This window comes from Trichoplusia ni, chromosome 7 (assembly GCF_003590095.1).
Source record: "Trichoplusia ni isolate ovarian cell line Hi5 chromosome 7, tn1, whole genome shotgun sequence".
In the NCBI taxonomy this organism is placed as follows: domain Eukaryota; kingdom Metazoa; phylum Arthropoda; class Insecta; order Lepidoptera; family Noctuidae; genus Trichoplusia; species Trichoplusia ni.
The window spans coordinates 7,146,387-7,161,744 of record NC_039484.1 but is presented as its reverse complement, the minus strand read 5'-3'; the positions used below and the strand labels follow the sequence as shown (position 1 = coordinate 7,161,744).

The 15,358-nt window shown below is 34.0% G+C and overlaps 1 protein-coding gene across 1 annotated transcript in view; it reads right to left on the bottom strand.

Moving 5' to 3' along the window:
• The window catches only part of LOC113496124 (semaphorin-2A), a 263,037-nt gene that overhangs the window by 206,321 nt on the left and 41,358 nt on the right, over positions 1 to 15,358 (bottom strand). The gene's annotated exons all lie outside the window — the stretch shown is intronic.

Below are 15,358 nucleotides of genomic sequence, written 5' to 3'. Positions count from 1 at the left end.
GACTCCTGTGAATTTTTAAACATTTTATCATTTAGCTCAAGATTGCAATCAAGGAGGTCAAGTGGTGTTAAAAATTCAGTGATGAAGTTTTTAATATACAGCCGGCCCGCGAAAGACTTATTATGGAGTTTGTAAGGACGTATGATTTAATTTATTTATAAAATTAGAAGCTATTCCGCCGCCAACGCGCTTAAAAAATATGAATGTATTTTTTGGTGGTTTGCTTTTTTGTTCTTACTAAACATTATTTTTTGCATCGTGCCAAAATAAATAGATAATATTATTTTTGGTAAGCGATCTACCCGAAATTGTAGCCTAGATTTTTACAGATCCAATTATTTGTTTGGATCATTTATTTGGTCATGGATGAAAATTTATTTTTACAAATACTATATTTGTGAAAATTTCGTATAGCTGTAACGGTACGGCTATAAGAGCTAGGTGACAGACAGATAGACATCAGAGGCTTAGTAATCAGGTTCCGTTTTTACCGTTTGGTTACGGAATTCTAAAATGTGCTTTCAACAAAAAAAAAACACAGAAAATTAATCCTTTATCTGTCAATTGATTGCTTCGTTGACCTGGTGATTGCAAGCGTGGTTAAAGCGAAAAAATGATTTTATCGTTTGTCGGCCAAAAAATTTTTGTATAGCTACGTAATTAAAAATTACATACTTAACAGAGGCTAAATGATGCCTTGATGTACAGCTCACGGTATTCATTTTGCAAGATAATTTCATCTTTCCAAATTCAGAGTTTGGCTTTACCTAGAAATACTAAATTAATTATACAAGTGGAAAAGGAGAAAATCCGAAATATGGGATCCTGAAATAACGCCGCAGCGAACTAGCGTGGTTATTAATGCTCAAAACTTACACATATAGAAAGAGGCATGTGCCTAACATGAGACATCTATAGGCTGGTATTATTAACCTAGTATTGATAAATTGCTTTAATACATTACTGATACGTTTACTTTACTCCAATTGGCTTTCAAGACATATGGGTCACAAAAATATTGACATGCCACAGGGTGATTCAGTGCGACCGACCCATTGAAGCACAAACACATGTTGTAATTGCAGAATTGGTCCATACAATCACTGATTCCCTTTGATTAAATTCCCAATTCGAACGCTGATTACAACAAATTACAGACGCTCCGTAATTCGTTATGTTCACATACAAAGCGAATTGGAGTAAATTACGAATTAATTGAGGGTAAGAACAAATCCTTTTTATATTTTTGGGATTTTCTCTTCTTGAGCAGGTTATTCAATTACGGTATAGGATATAGTCGCTAAATTAAAAATGTGAGAGCAAAATGAGAAAATGAACACATTTTCAAAAAGTTATCCTATTTATCAATTTATATCAATTTAATTACTAGGTATACCAATTTTTTAATTTTCAAAATATATTTTACGAAACATGAAATACATTAATAAGAAATCAGAATCAAAAATTATTTACATAGCATCAACAGTTTATGAATTTAAACGAACTTTGCGACCTGTATTCTCTGAAGCCTACATATTGCTTGATTTATCATGCAACCTTTTTAAAACTTAACATTTACCAATCAACACAGTTTTATACTATGATTATACGCTTCACATACTTAACTAAACATATTAGTGTAACTGTGAACATACTATTGTTCAGATTAAGAGCAATTAGTACCGGCTATACGTACATAATTGCCCTTAATCTCAGTACTAGTGAAGTCATGCAGAACGAATACTAATCTAATCTATAGAATGTGGACGCCGCAGCAGCTGGTACTAAACTGAGCGGATAGTACCTGACATTACAGCTTTGACAGTCGTTCTGGAATTTACGATAGTCAACATAAAACTGAACTAAAGGAGTAAACAGCAATCCTTTTTTCCGCACTAAGGAATTTAATCTTTGCGTCGCGGGGGTTTCGCAAACATACAATTCACATGCACAAGGACACCCAGACTCTAGACAAGCATTCGTTGACGCTTGTTCTACGCAGGGGTCGAAGCCGTGAGACATCGCGCACTGTGGGTTTGATGTGGTGGCTCAATTACTATGCTATTCGTGAAGTCAAACTAACTTTAAACTGTTTGGACTGTGAGACCTTAGGAGTAAAAAGCGTGTGAGGTACGGCAAAAATTTACTTCTAAGTTCTGTGGTAATGTTATACAGACCTATATACTGAAATATTTTTGATTTGAAGTGATAATAAATTTTAAGTTTCTTAATACAAACTTTTTATATGAGCTTAGAATAATGGTATTAGTCTTTCATTTTGCATTGTAGGAAGTATACAGCGTATTCTTTCAACCACTATAATGACGGTCCAATACCCCGCACCACACACTGCATCTAAACACAATCACAAATTTCAATACGACTTAGAGCATTAAAACGTTTTGCTAATTACAGTTACAGAGCTCCCGAGATGCTGCAATGCAGTGTTTCAAGTAATTTTCAGTAATATCCTTAAGACAATGCGAAGCGAGTTAGTTACTCTATGAAGATACTCCGAATTAGCGTTATACCTACGTGATCATATTAGGCTAACGCTGCATATGTTCGCCTTCAAGTTTAAAGCAAATGAACCAAGTTTAAGACGGATGGAAGTTGCGTGACGTTGTTATCGCGAAAAAGCTTTGTAATTAGCGCTTTGTAAGCGCGAGGTAAGAATTATAATCGCGGATATCGAGCTCGTGTTAATACGAGTTTTATTCGAGTTTCTTTTGTTTTTTCGTTTCATTGTTGGAAAGTACGTATGTAAGTTCTTAATTATTTTATGCGGATTGCATTAGTATTGTACTTTTGTTAATGTATTATGTTAATGTTACATTTCTTTTAACATGAAACTTGTGAAAAAGTTTCAATTTATTCAAAAATATTTTCAGTTTCAGACTATTCCGACAGAATAATTGTGAATTCGACAATATTATATTGTATGCAAAAAAATCCTCCCGTAAAAATACAATGATGAAATATCCGCCAAAAAGCGCATCAATCATAAATATTTCAAACAAAATAAAATCATTCAAACATGATCTGCGGCTGTTAAATTCAATCATCGCCATTTAGCCATTTCTATTTCACACGCAAATAAACTATTTACGGTAATATAAAATGCTGGCCAAACAAATCGTTGGTTAACGCGAATTCAGTGAAAAACGAGCCAAGAGAGAATCGAACTCGTGACACTGAGGGTTCCGTACAAATTTTAATGAGCAAAAGAAAAAAAAATACCCCCCATCGAAGTTATGACCATATCGTTAGCCGTGCTTCAATTTTCATTTTTATTTTCGTTGTTATAGAGACAACAGAAATTATCTGTAAAAAATCATCAATATTGCTATCACAACTCATGACATTCGGCCAGGCGACGGACATACAGACAGTCGAAAGTTAGTAAGAGGGGTCTATTTTAACTCTTTGGATACGGAACCCTACGTACGGTATTAAACGCAGGCTTACACGTAGATGTGTCGAGTACATGTGTTTGTGAATAATCCAATTTCCATAGGGTTTCACTTTGCAGGCGGTGCGGTAGAATCATAACTAAACTATTACCTTTACGGCTAACTGCACTTCTATTAAACTGGGAAGCTCTTATAATACGAATGTAAATAGAGAATAGTACAGCTGTTTGTTTGTATGTTTTGTGGTGGTGATCTCGAAATAAGGAAGCGGAAGAATGAATCTTTGATTTTATCTTTGGTTTTGACCTTGAGATTCTGTGTATGGACCTTGCGATTTTGTGTGTGGTGGTGTAATTCCAAATACTGATGAAAATCGTCAAACTGCAGTGAGCTAGCGTGGTAAATAATGCTCAAACCTCACCAAAATGAGAAGGAGAATTAGAAATTCTAACATTGGTCAACTAACATAACTACAAAATTATAATAAAAACATTGGTGGGGCGGATTCATATTAATTATAATTATTTATTTATAAATGGTTTACTCACGCGTACCTACGTTCACTCTCGCGGAGCGGCGCCGGCGGGTTGATCGCAAGGAGCACTGGACACCGGTAGTCCGACCCGGTAGCCCGCCGCGTAGATCACAATTGTGGACTCTAGTTCGGTCCATAACTAGTCGGGCTATCCCTATAAATGCGAGTAAACCGTTTTTTAATAAATAATTTTATTGTTAACTACTATAAAACTTGAATATTCAAATCCCTAAGTCTTAATTTATGTAATTTATGACAACGCCTTTGGCTAGCATTTTCTTTATTAAAAAGATTAATAATTTATTGTAGTGATAAGTGTTCTTGACACTGATTTTAACGCTTTGATTGCTTTTCCTGTTTGTTTGCGGTTTGCTTTTAGTAAAAATAAGTTCAAGTTATCGGTAATACCATTATAGCTGAATCGAATTAAAACAAGCCATAGAATTTGTTCAAGATTTTACTTTTTCAATCTGCTAATGGACTCTACAATATTTTCTATTCAAAACAGATTGTTCGATTTATTCGACTATAAAATAAAATTTTGCATTTATCATTCATTGTTCGGTAGTAACTGTAAAAATTAAAATGGAACTACAGCAATAAATTTGTCATTGTTTTCCATTTACTATGAAAATTACTGTATTTTTATTTTTATTGCTCAGTCGTAGCATGGTGTGGGGAATTGAATACATATCTATGATTTAGACAACCGTTAAAAATAGTTAACAATTACTATTCTATTCTTACCTATTACCAATTTTTGAGTAACGTCCAACGAACAAGCTTCGATACCAGATTTTCCATCAATAAAGAGAAAAGAAGATACTACACTCTTGTCAAAACGGTCGAGGCACTAATGAAGTAGTGTTCTGTAGTGGTCTGTTATTATTATAAAATACTTATTTATTTCGATTTAATAGTTTATGTACAAAATATCAGAAAATGAAGAAAAAAAACAAACGATGGTGCCGCTTATTTCATGCACGAGTGGTTGTTATTGGCAGTCAACAGTGTGCCACTTCAAAAACCCTTAATAAAATGATAACTGTGACTATTTCAAAACCTAAACCACAATAACCACTTACTGCATACAAGAAATAGGATATCATCGGCAACATAAATAACCCTAATCATAGTTACTACAGCCACGCACCACACTACAAGGCAAATAGTAAGGAATTTGTAATGAAGGCGGTCCGTTCAGCGTGCTCTCAACTGATAGCTGTAAGCTACATATATTAGTTATAACCAACTAATCTGCGGCAACACCATGTTAATCGGATTAAAGGAAACGTGAAGGTTAGTGAAGCAGATGGTATTAAATCAGCGCTGGTTATGTTGTGGTTAATACTGTTATGGAGGCTTAGTTAAGTACCTCATAATGCCGGTCTAAAGGACCAGCGGACATTGTATGTACAGTATTGTATATTAGCGTTACATTGTGTATGGTGTGTAACTGGCGATACTGTTTAGGCCTTTTTCGATCGAGACTAATTATGACAGCTGCAGACTTATGAATTCTTGTGAATAACTTATTGTTATCTGCACACATATAGAGACATATACCGTTAGATAGCAGAACAGTTTCACAATAAAACATTTGAATAAGCATTCAAAAATGGAAAATACTTTGCAATGTCCCGCAAACTTTCTTTTTTATATCTCAGCGTAGTAGGGAAGCCCCTACATTTCCATGCAAAAATGAAATTATCTTTTTTCGGTAGAAAAGACAATAAATCTGGTTGTCCTCGTAACAGTAACTCATATTATAAAGGCGATGAGGGTTGAATAGCTAACTTCCACATTCTTCCCAGTTCACCTCCTTTGACCGGGTCACCCCGAACTTTGCGAACGTGAGCCATATTGCACAATGTCTCCATGAAAAAAGATCGAAACTTTTCCTCAACAAACTCAATATACGCTTGGGATATTTCTTTTATAGCGATTAAAATGTAAAGAGGGTTACTTGGTAGTTATCGGAGTCATCAGCATTTTTCAGTTCGTCCTCAAATAAACTATTTGACAGAAACTCCGTAATTATCTGCTCGCATAAAACGAAAGTTTTAACGTTTCTTACAAACTTAATGTAAAGTAGTTTATATGCGCATATTTAATTTTAGTTGCTAGGTACCTAAGTAATGTAACTTTTTTATATTTGCTAATGGAACCACCATTAACCTGGTTGCTAGTGTTTATAAACATGCTATAATCGTATCTGTTATGTATAAAATATACTACGTGATCAAGGATACAAAAGCAGGTGTAAATCACAGCGTAATGAAACAAAATACTTACTGTACAGAACAAATATTATTGCATAATCTAGGAATCGTTTACTTAGAGCGGGCTGCGTCGTGTTATAACAATGAAAAACTATTGTTATGAGGGGATCAGGAGCTGATAATAAAATAGAATACGTTAATGAAAACCCATCTCTACTTACCGTTATAAATAAATAAGACACACCCAACAAGGTCCATTTATGCAGAGTGATGTAATAAACCGTATCTGGGTATTTTATTGAATTGAGTTTGCCAGTGAGGTCGGTTTATGAGGTGTAGCCCGTATCCAACAGGATGCCGAGCGCATAAAAATGCCATAATTTTGTATGCAACAGATATGAGCGGGGCTTTACGACTTCAACACAGCCCTGGCGTTACTTACAACGTGCAGAATGAGAGGTGCATTAGCGCACATAATAAAACCTTTATGGATTCTCTGCGAGCAAATTAAGCGGCTTGAAAAGCTGAAGTGTAACAAAAATTGTTCGGCCGTTTCGAGGTTAAGGGTGATATAATTCGGGACCACTTTTTCTATTATATAAATTCGAATTCCGAAACTTTTAAGGTGATAATAAAATTCCGTAGCTTAGAAAGTTGATGGCCTCGTCTGAACTCTTGACATCATAACTAGGTTGGAGAAAAATGAAAACTTTCGCAATATGGTCCTGGACGAAGTTTGCTATGCACGAGAGTTGAGTAATAACAGCTCCCAGATAATATATTTGCAAATTTGCTAGTGTAACTCCCTACTACAACTCGCAACAATTTTAAGCTTTAAAGTTATATAAAGAGGTCATATATTGCATATGTCACGACTTTATTATATTTTTATAGCATGTTTGATATTTTTACAAGTTAAATATCACATATATACCGAGATACAGGTTCTTCCTAGTTCGGCTTCAGTGGCTCCCACGTTGTGTTTTATAACATACTAGCCGATAAGATTATGTAACTAAATTTTTGTATCCTTTTGTGAAATAAAAATTATTATTATTATTATACCCACCAGAGCGTAGAATTTTGTAGTGAAAAAACAAGAGTATAGTTTTTAGCTTATTTTATTCGAACATTTTTATTTCCCAATAAACGAAATGTATTTACACAATTTGTAAAATATTCCGTATTACTTTAGTAACAAAATTGATATATTATTTTAGTTAAAAATCTACCCTTTAACAGTTGCTGAATACGATAACAACCTTAATACACTGAATTAAAGTTCAAAAAACAAAAAGTAAATTTTCACTTTATGAGTATAACATCTTTATTAACTCCACAATATCATTCGCGTTTCATTCTCGCCCTACCACAAACGAATCGAAGAGACTAATAGAATCGTAATCAGAACACAATATAAATTAAGCCAACACTAGTTCAGATAGCGGAACATTTGTACGTACAATAAGTAGCAACAGTCACGCACATAGAAAGCTAATACAATTTAACTTGAGAGAATGAAAACCGCTAGAGGAACGTTCCGTACACCCGACCGACTAACTCGTGCGCTAACGTTGGATTTACTACTAAAGTTTTACTTAGTGCTTATTTCATGTACCGCAAAACCTGTGTGGAGCTATGTATACGTTCTATTGTAGTTAGGGTTGGTGTGTATTATGATGATAGAAATAGCTTAATTTTTTTTTTTAATTTTTGGCCCTGAATTTTTTATTTTCTTAGAAAAACTAGGATGAATGCCTTTGCCTAGCCGTGGGACAGTACAAACTAGAAAAAAAATATCTTAAAAAAAAATAACTCACTCTTTTAGGTGGCTATAGTATTTTATGTATTTTTTAGGAACGTTAAAGTTAATTCAGATTAAATTGTAGATAAAAAATAACGACTCAAAAGAAATTAAAATAAAAGCCATTCTTCGAAAAATATTCAATCTTTTTACAACCTCCTTGTCCTCATTGTAAACACGACTCTAGAGGCAATGTGTAGCACGATATTGCTCTAATGTACCCTTTGATACGCTGATGTGTGACGTCAGCAAAGCTTTCCATTAGGTCTAGTGTGCCAGGGGCCTAATACGTAAGGACTAATGGGAACCAATTCACTGGGGCGAACATTCGTGTTTTAACACTGATAGCGACCGAACATAGCTCCTACATAATATACTTGAACATAAGTTTGGAGTTACATACCCATTAAACTGTTATCTATGTTTGCTTGGGCAAAAAGGTTTACTTTGTATTTAGGAATAGTCGTTGAGATGAAATTACGCTTTGTTAACTGGTTTCTGTGATAAAATTATAATAATTCGTTGAGAGTTTCTGATATTTTGCATTTTTACATAAGATAAGATTAGAGTTGAGTACCAAATTAGCATTTTTTTTATTCAAGCTTTATTTTCAATCATAAATTTTCTTCTGTCAGTACACAATCACACAAAGTACTGTTGAATTTCCAAACACTTTCGAAACATTTGATATTTTTACAAAGAACTCTAGTACGTACTTAAAACGATCCATTACTTAATTATAATATCATAATAAAACAAATCGACGTCAAGATCAGTTAGTTCAAACAGGCATAACAGATGAGTGAGCCTTTTTGATCCCTACCAAAAAGCGAAAGAAGTTCCCCGCGTATTTTATCAAGGCAAATAGACCGAATCAAAGGAATTTAAATGGCTTACTTAATTGGCGATTTTCTTTGAAAGTGATCTTGGGGCATGTCGACGTTGGTTTTGGGATTCGAGGTATGATAAAGGTTTTCCCCGTAAGTAAAGCCCTTGGATAGTTGGAATTTTTCTACTCGGTTGAAAGGCCCATTCTTTAGTGAAAGGGAAAAACGTTTATTGAATATACATGGGTTCAAAAAGCACAATAAATCTACAGTTCTATATAGTTATATATCTACCTATAATCGCAAACTCTCAGATCTAAACTAAACGCTAACATTAATCCTGGAACAGATTGTACTACTCGCAAAAATATATAATAGGATATAATATAAATATCATTTTTAAGTTAAATAAGCTTTGATGTGAACAAAAATATTCAAAATTCGTAGCTATTACAATATTAATACAGAAACATGACGTCATCGTACGTTGTTTTCTTTAAAGCCTTATTTAAAAAGATCGACACTAATCAGATTTCATGTTACTAAGCGATTGTGAGAACAATAAAAAGCGTCTTCGCTTGTCTTTAGCGTGCCAGCGAAACGTTTTCCTCGTAATTGTGGAATAACTGTAATTGCAGGAAATGAAAACTTTCCCGAAGGAAACACAACTTGTAGGTGAAGTAAATAAGACAAAAATCAGCACAAGGAAATTAATGGATCCGATATTATTCGCGGAAATAAAATAAATTGGAATGTATTGGTAAAAGACTGTTTATGCGGCCTGATATGATAAAATATCCGATCAGTTCAAATAGCTGACTTGATTTATTTGTAAAATATCGAACGTTTCAACGATGTTTTAACTGACTGCCGAGAACGGGTATCCTTTGTTATAAGTTTGACTCCACGGAGGACACCGGTCACCTTGCGCCTAATGCCGTGCCCTGAGTCTGAATATCTGTGAGCGTATAACTTGAATGGTTGTAAAACCCCAGCCAAACAAGTAATTAAATTTCTGAATGCGGAAGTAGTTTATAAAAAAGAAAAATGGAAATTCAAAGCAAATTCAAACGTATAATTTGTGTTATCTACGGTAGTTTTAAACTCAACACAACACTGCACTGTTTATGGAATAGGTACCTCATATGCGATGTAATCAAGCGACTTATTTAAGCTTGTAACCCAGGTCTAATATTCAATAACATCTTTTAAATTTGAGTCCTCTGCAATGCCAAACAACCTCTTCAAACAAATTAACATTTGAATAAATTGTGTACAAACGACGTCAATATATACTTTTAATTTACTTTACATAACACAACACGTAGAGCAATTCGCACGTTTACCAATAAACGAAAAGCTTATTTCACTCACGCCTGACTTTGAAGCATCCTTCGATTGGAAACTGAAAAATATATTGCCAATATTTTTCCAGTGAAGAATTTTCGTTTCTATTCAAAAGTATGTGGGAGCCACATGGTACAAACGAGAGGAAATGAATTTTATTTAGACTTGTCGAGCGTACCTTGCTATTACATTTTTGTAATAAGTAACAATTTACAGGTAATAAACTTTTGCAAATAAAAATAGTTCACTAAATGCTGTACTATTAATTATCAATTTCATCATATAGACTAAGTATGGCTGATGTTTTCCTTTTACTTAAAACCACGATAAATGGGTGTCAAAAATGGTTTTTAACTAAATTTGTTTAAAGATTAATCAAATCCCCTCTTACCTCACGTTTATTATTATTATGTGATTTTCTTAATACGAGTCCTTTTTTACCAAGGAGGAAAATATTTTATATTTAAAATAATAGAGACTGATACTAGACTATAAATGTCCAACGGCTATACAAAGGCCTCTTCTAATGTAGACAAGGTTTGAGCATTGATTTCTATTCCAGTATTCTGTTCTTAGAATACAAAATAGTACTTTAGAAAATACAATACAATTTGAAAAATAGTTTTTGTACTCACCTACATTGGGGTGAACATGCTTTTCGCGTTATATCTTCTAACTAGCTGTTGCCCGCGACTTCGTCCCCATGGGTAGAAGATAAAAGTTATGATTTATACCTGCGCTGTTTTTTTTCACATTTTCCATTGTATCTTCGCTCCTATTAGTCGCAGCGTGATTATTTATAGCCTAAAGCCTTCCTCGATAAATGATCTATTCAACACAAAAATAATATTTCAATTTGGACCGACAGTAGTTCCTGAGATTAGCGCGTTCAAAGAAACAAACAAACAAACTCTTCAGCTTTATATATTAGTATAGATATATAAAATACCGTACCGTACTCCTCCGAAACGGCTTCACCGATTTCTACCAAATTTTATATGCGTATTCAGTACGTCTGAGAATCGGCTACTATATATTTTTCATAATCCTAAGTGATAAGTCCACCCTTAATATTTTGTAGTTTGCCGGGACAGCTAGTACATTATATAAAATGTACAATAAGGACACCAAAACTCATTTTTTTTATATCACTGACAGTAGTTTTTTCTTCAACGAAATCTTCAAATTCCGTCTGAACCTTTTGGGTGTTAAAATATGAATTTAATCAACTCACTGGGTGTGTATTAACATCTGTGTTTAATACCAGTCAGACGCAGCTGCTACTTATTCATAAAATAGTTTGATGTTAGAAGTAGGCTTAGGGTGAAAGTGTTGAAACTTAAATGTACCACGAAACATTATTATTTATACTAATGTATATAGTTTTTAGAGGTGTATTTTTATCGTAACATACTTCACTAAATAAGTTTGTAAAATAAATTACAAAAAATGTAATTTTAAAAATGTGAATAGTAGTTTAGTTTAATTTATTGTAAAAATATTATAGAATTGATAAAAATAAGCAAAAAAATGAATAACATCAATACAAAAATTCTCAACAAGTTTTTCATGATAAAATTGAACGACCTATAAAAATGCCACAAACAAATAAAACAAGTTCTATAGTTTTTGTTTCTTACTAGTTACTCCTCACATTCCAAATCCAAATAACTCAGTAAAGTGCTAAATGCTACTGACTAAATATTAGCTTTCAAAACTGTCCCAAACATACAGAACCTTGGTAAATATGTATCATGAATTATTAAATAATTGTCATAACATTCACAACGACACATTTAGCTTCCTCAACCCATAGAAAAGCGTTTGTAAAGGCTTATGAATAAAATACATTGCTTAATCGCAAGCAAATCGACTCATATCGCATATTTCCAGTAAAGAGTAGTGATGTTTGCCTAGGTAAGGCCCGTTTGAATGGCCCGGCTTTTTGATGCAAATTTAATGAGGCAGACTGGGGAAGGCTTTTTAGAGAGACTGACCATTACGCGAGACAAGGGCCGGCAGACTGAATACACTGTCCGTTGGAACGCTTTTATCGTTTGCTATCTCAGAACGATATTTTTAGCGTTTTAAACAGACCACGGATTTGTGGTTGAGATGTTACTAATGAGGATTTTAAACGGGTCAAAGTTTGAAAAGATCTCGTATTGGCACAAGTTTTTTGTGAAAAGATTTTAAACGTTTTGCAGCCTTGTGTTTGCAAATTGATGAAATATCATTAATTCAATATGATTAATTCAACTTTAATGAGTTCATAAAATTAATCTTACACATTTCGTTTTAACTCTCAGATGCATTAAGTATGATAACAGACTAGCAAATTTTAATTTAATAGTTGCTAAGTATTTTATAATCTCCAAATGCAGAAACACATTATAAACGCGAAGCTTTCTGCTCACGTTCATCAGCCAGTAATTAAGCGGAATATCTTAATAATTTTGTATTAAGATCTATTTAATTTGCATTGCAGATTAAATGTCTCTGAGTCAGTGTAAAGCACTAGAATGTTGGGAATTTAAATGCTAAGGCACATCACTACGTACTAATTACATCCAATTAAAATAAATTTTGCTTCCGTAATTAAAATGACATTTATTGGGTTTTAAATTGTAAACTATCGGCAATACATATCTACAGGGAAAAATCAAAGGAGATTCATCAATTTGTAACTAAAAATAACTCCCTACTTCTTTTCATCGCAAAATGATAAACATTTTTCACTTTTCAGAGTACCTTCAAAGCATAATGAAACTTAACCTAAAACGCAAACTTGTTACCAAATCTCTAAAAATCTGACCAAACCAAAGCACTATATTGAAGTCACTGTGTCAACTGTGAATTTAATTAAATACGCCATTGCGTGAATCAAAGGCACTGCAATCGTATTCAGCGGCAGGTATTTAAGACATTTGGAGCGACCCTAACAAGGTGCTTTACTATTCACAGATGAATGTTAAAGCCCTTTCAAAGTTTAACTTGTTCGTTAAAAACATGCAAACGTTCCTTTAACGGTGTACTGGGAGAAAATGAGAGCTATTTTATGCGATCAAAAGCGACGTCTCGGTAATAAGGTTGTTACTATTAGTAGGATGTATAAAACGAAACGGTTAATTGGAGTGGGAAATAAGAAAACAAGTACAAGACGTATTTCACTGGATAAGCGTCCGGTCTTAATTATGTTTAGGTTTTCTAATTGCTTCATTTTTATGAGGGAGTCTTGAGAGACTGCTTGACGTGAATCGAATATCAAATTTTTGCTTGTGATCTTTAAGAATTCACTAAACATGAAAATGTATCATTATTAATTATACGTAAAACAGTCAACAATGTACAATGTTTTTGGGTATACTCTAGCCAATGAGAAGACTTCTTTGTTTCCTTATTGTTGCAAAAAGACACCACGTACGCCCTTAGAGAAATGTAAGGATCCCCTTTACATACCGTACTTCTTTCATCTGTATAAAAAACGCAGGTCGTATAAGGATTCCTTGCCGGTGCAAAAATAAAGCATAAATGATTTCCTCAAAACGAGAACTACAGCACCGCCTTGAATTTCCTTTTGGGATTCAAATCTCAAACACATTCACAGACCATCCTGCGTGTACGTATTCTGCATCTTTTTACGGCGGTTCGTGACGTATTCATACCACAAGTGGCACGGGGTTTTGCAGAATCTCTGTTGCATAAACGCTCGAGCGACGTCGCGAAGACGCCGACGCACCTACCGAACCACAACTAACAAGCTACACTCGTCATACAAAGACAAGTTTTACAGAATAACCCGCTTGCCTTTCACTGTAACAGCAGAATTCATGAATGGAAACTTTGAAATCCGCAAGCTTTGAGTAATAAGCGAGGTAGATACTCCTTTGTTCATAACTCAGATAATAATTTCATCTTGGCTCTACCTATTCCAATTAGCCTTAGCGCAAGCATCGGTTTGTTAAGCAAACAGTGTTAAATATTTGGGCGTACGTGATCGATGGCCAATGTTTACATCATTAACTGCGCGCTACATAATTATAATGATAATAATATGAGAACTTGACTGACATGACGTAATAACTGTAAACAACATTCCCTCATTTATAATTTACGTATGGACTTCTATTTTCCACATCAACATACTTCGATTCTGGCCTATGTTTGACGCAAAACTAACACTTCAAGGAACGTTTTGGAAAAACCATTTCTATTATTCTAAAAGAAATGAAAACCGCTTTTTTCTTGAACCGCAAGCTATAAAAACTGAAGTGAAAATATGTAGTCGCTGCAAAGTGATTAACAAAATAACCATTTGAGAGTGAACTAGACATTTCATTACTGCGCTGTACGGAACGAATGTCGTAAAAAGTGCGACTAAAAAAAGACAGGTAGACTGTCCTTCACATTTTCCTCTCGGCTCTATGGTTATACATATTCGTTGTGTTCATCCACTATACGCCTTCAGATGATAGGCCGCTGTAAAACAACGGGAGCGAATTCTCTTTTAATTACGAGCCTCGGACGTTGCATAGCACGATGCTTAGAATACTCTTTTGAAACCACTTTCCCAACAGAACAATCAATTATAAATCTTATTTCTTACATGACAAGGTCTAATTTGCCATTATCGTCTTTTCACGAGGGTTATATGGGTTCAATTGTATATTTTTTTACTCCTTTCCGGATTTTTGTGAATAATGGCGAATCGTTTTATGATTTATTTTTATGACGTAAGTAATGGAATTGAAATGGAATTATTGTAGAGATGCTCATTGCTGTTCTAGAGATGAATTAATTTACCTGAAACAAAGAAGATACTTCGTTAATCCAAAACAATACGGACATTTGTTTCGCAATGCCATTGTTAAAAATGTAAGATCAGATAAATACTTAATTCCATCGCCGTGAATGGACAAAACAGGGAAGAATTAACCGCAAGGGGAGTCTGGACGAGACTAATAATTATAGGGGGATGAAAACACGTTTGGCATCTAGTGGTGGGTATGTCTAGATGAAACTCGAAAGAGAACGTAGCTATCACTTCTTTAGTATTCTAGCAACGTAAGTATGTAGGTGCTTGTATATCTTACACATGTACGTATCTATTTCTTTTTTAGGTGTCTTTATAATGTGTATGAAATATAATTATAAATAGTATTCTACATCAGTAATGTGTCACCATATGTAAGTTTAAATTAATAAACACG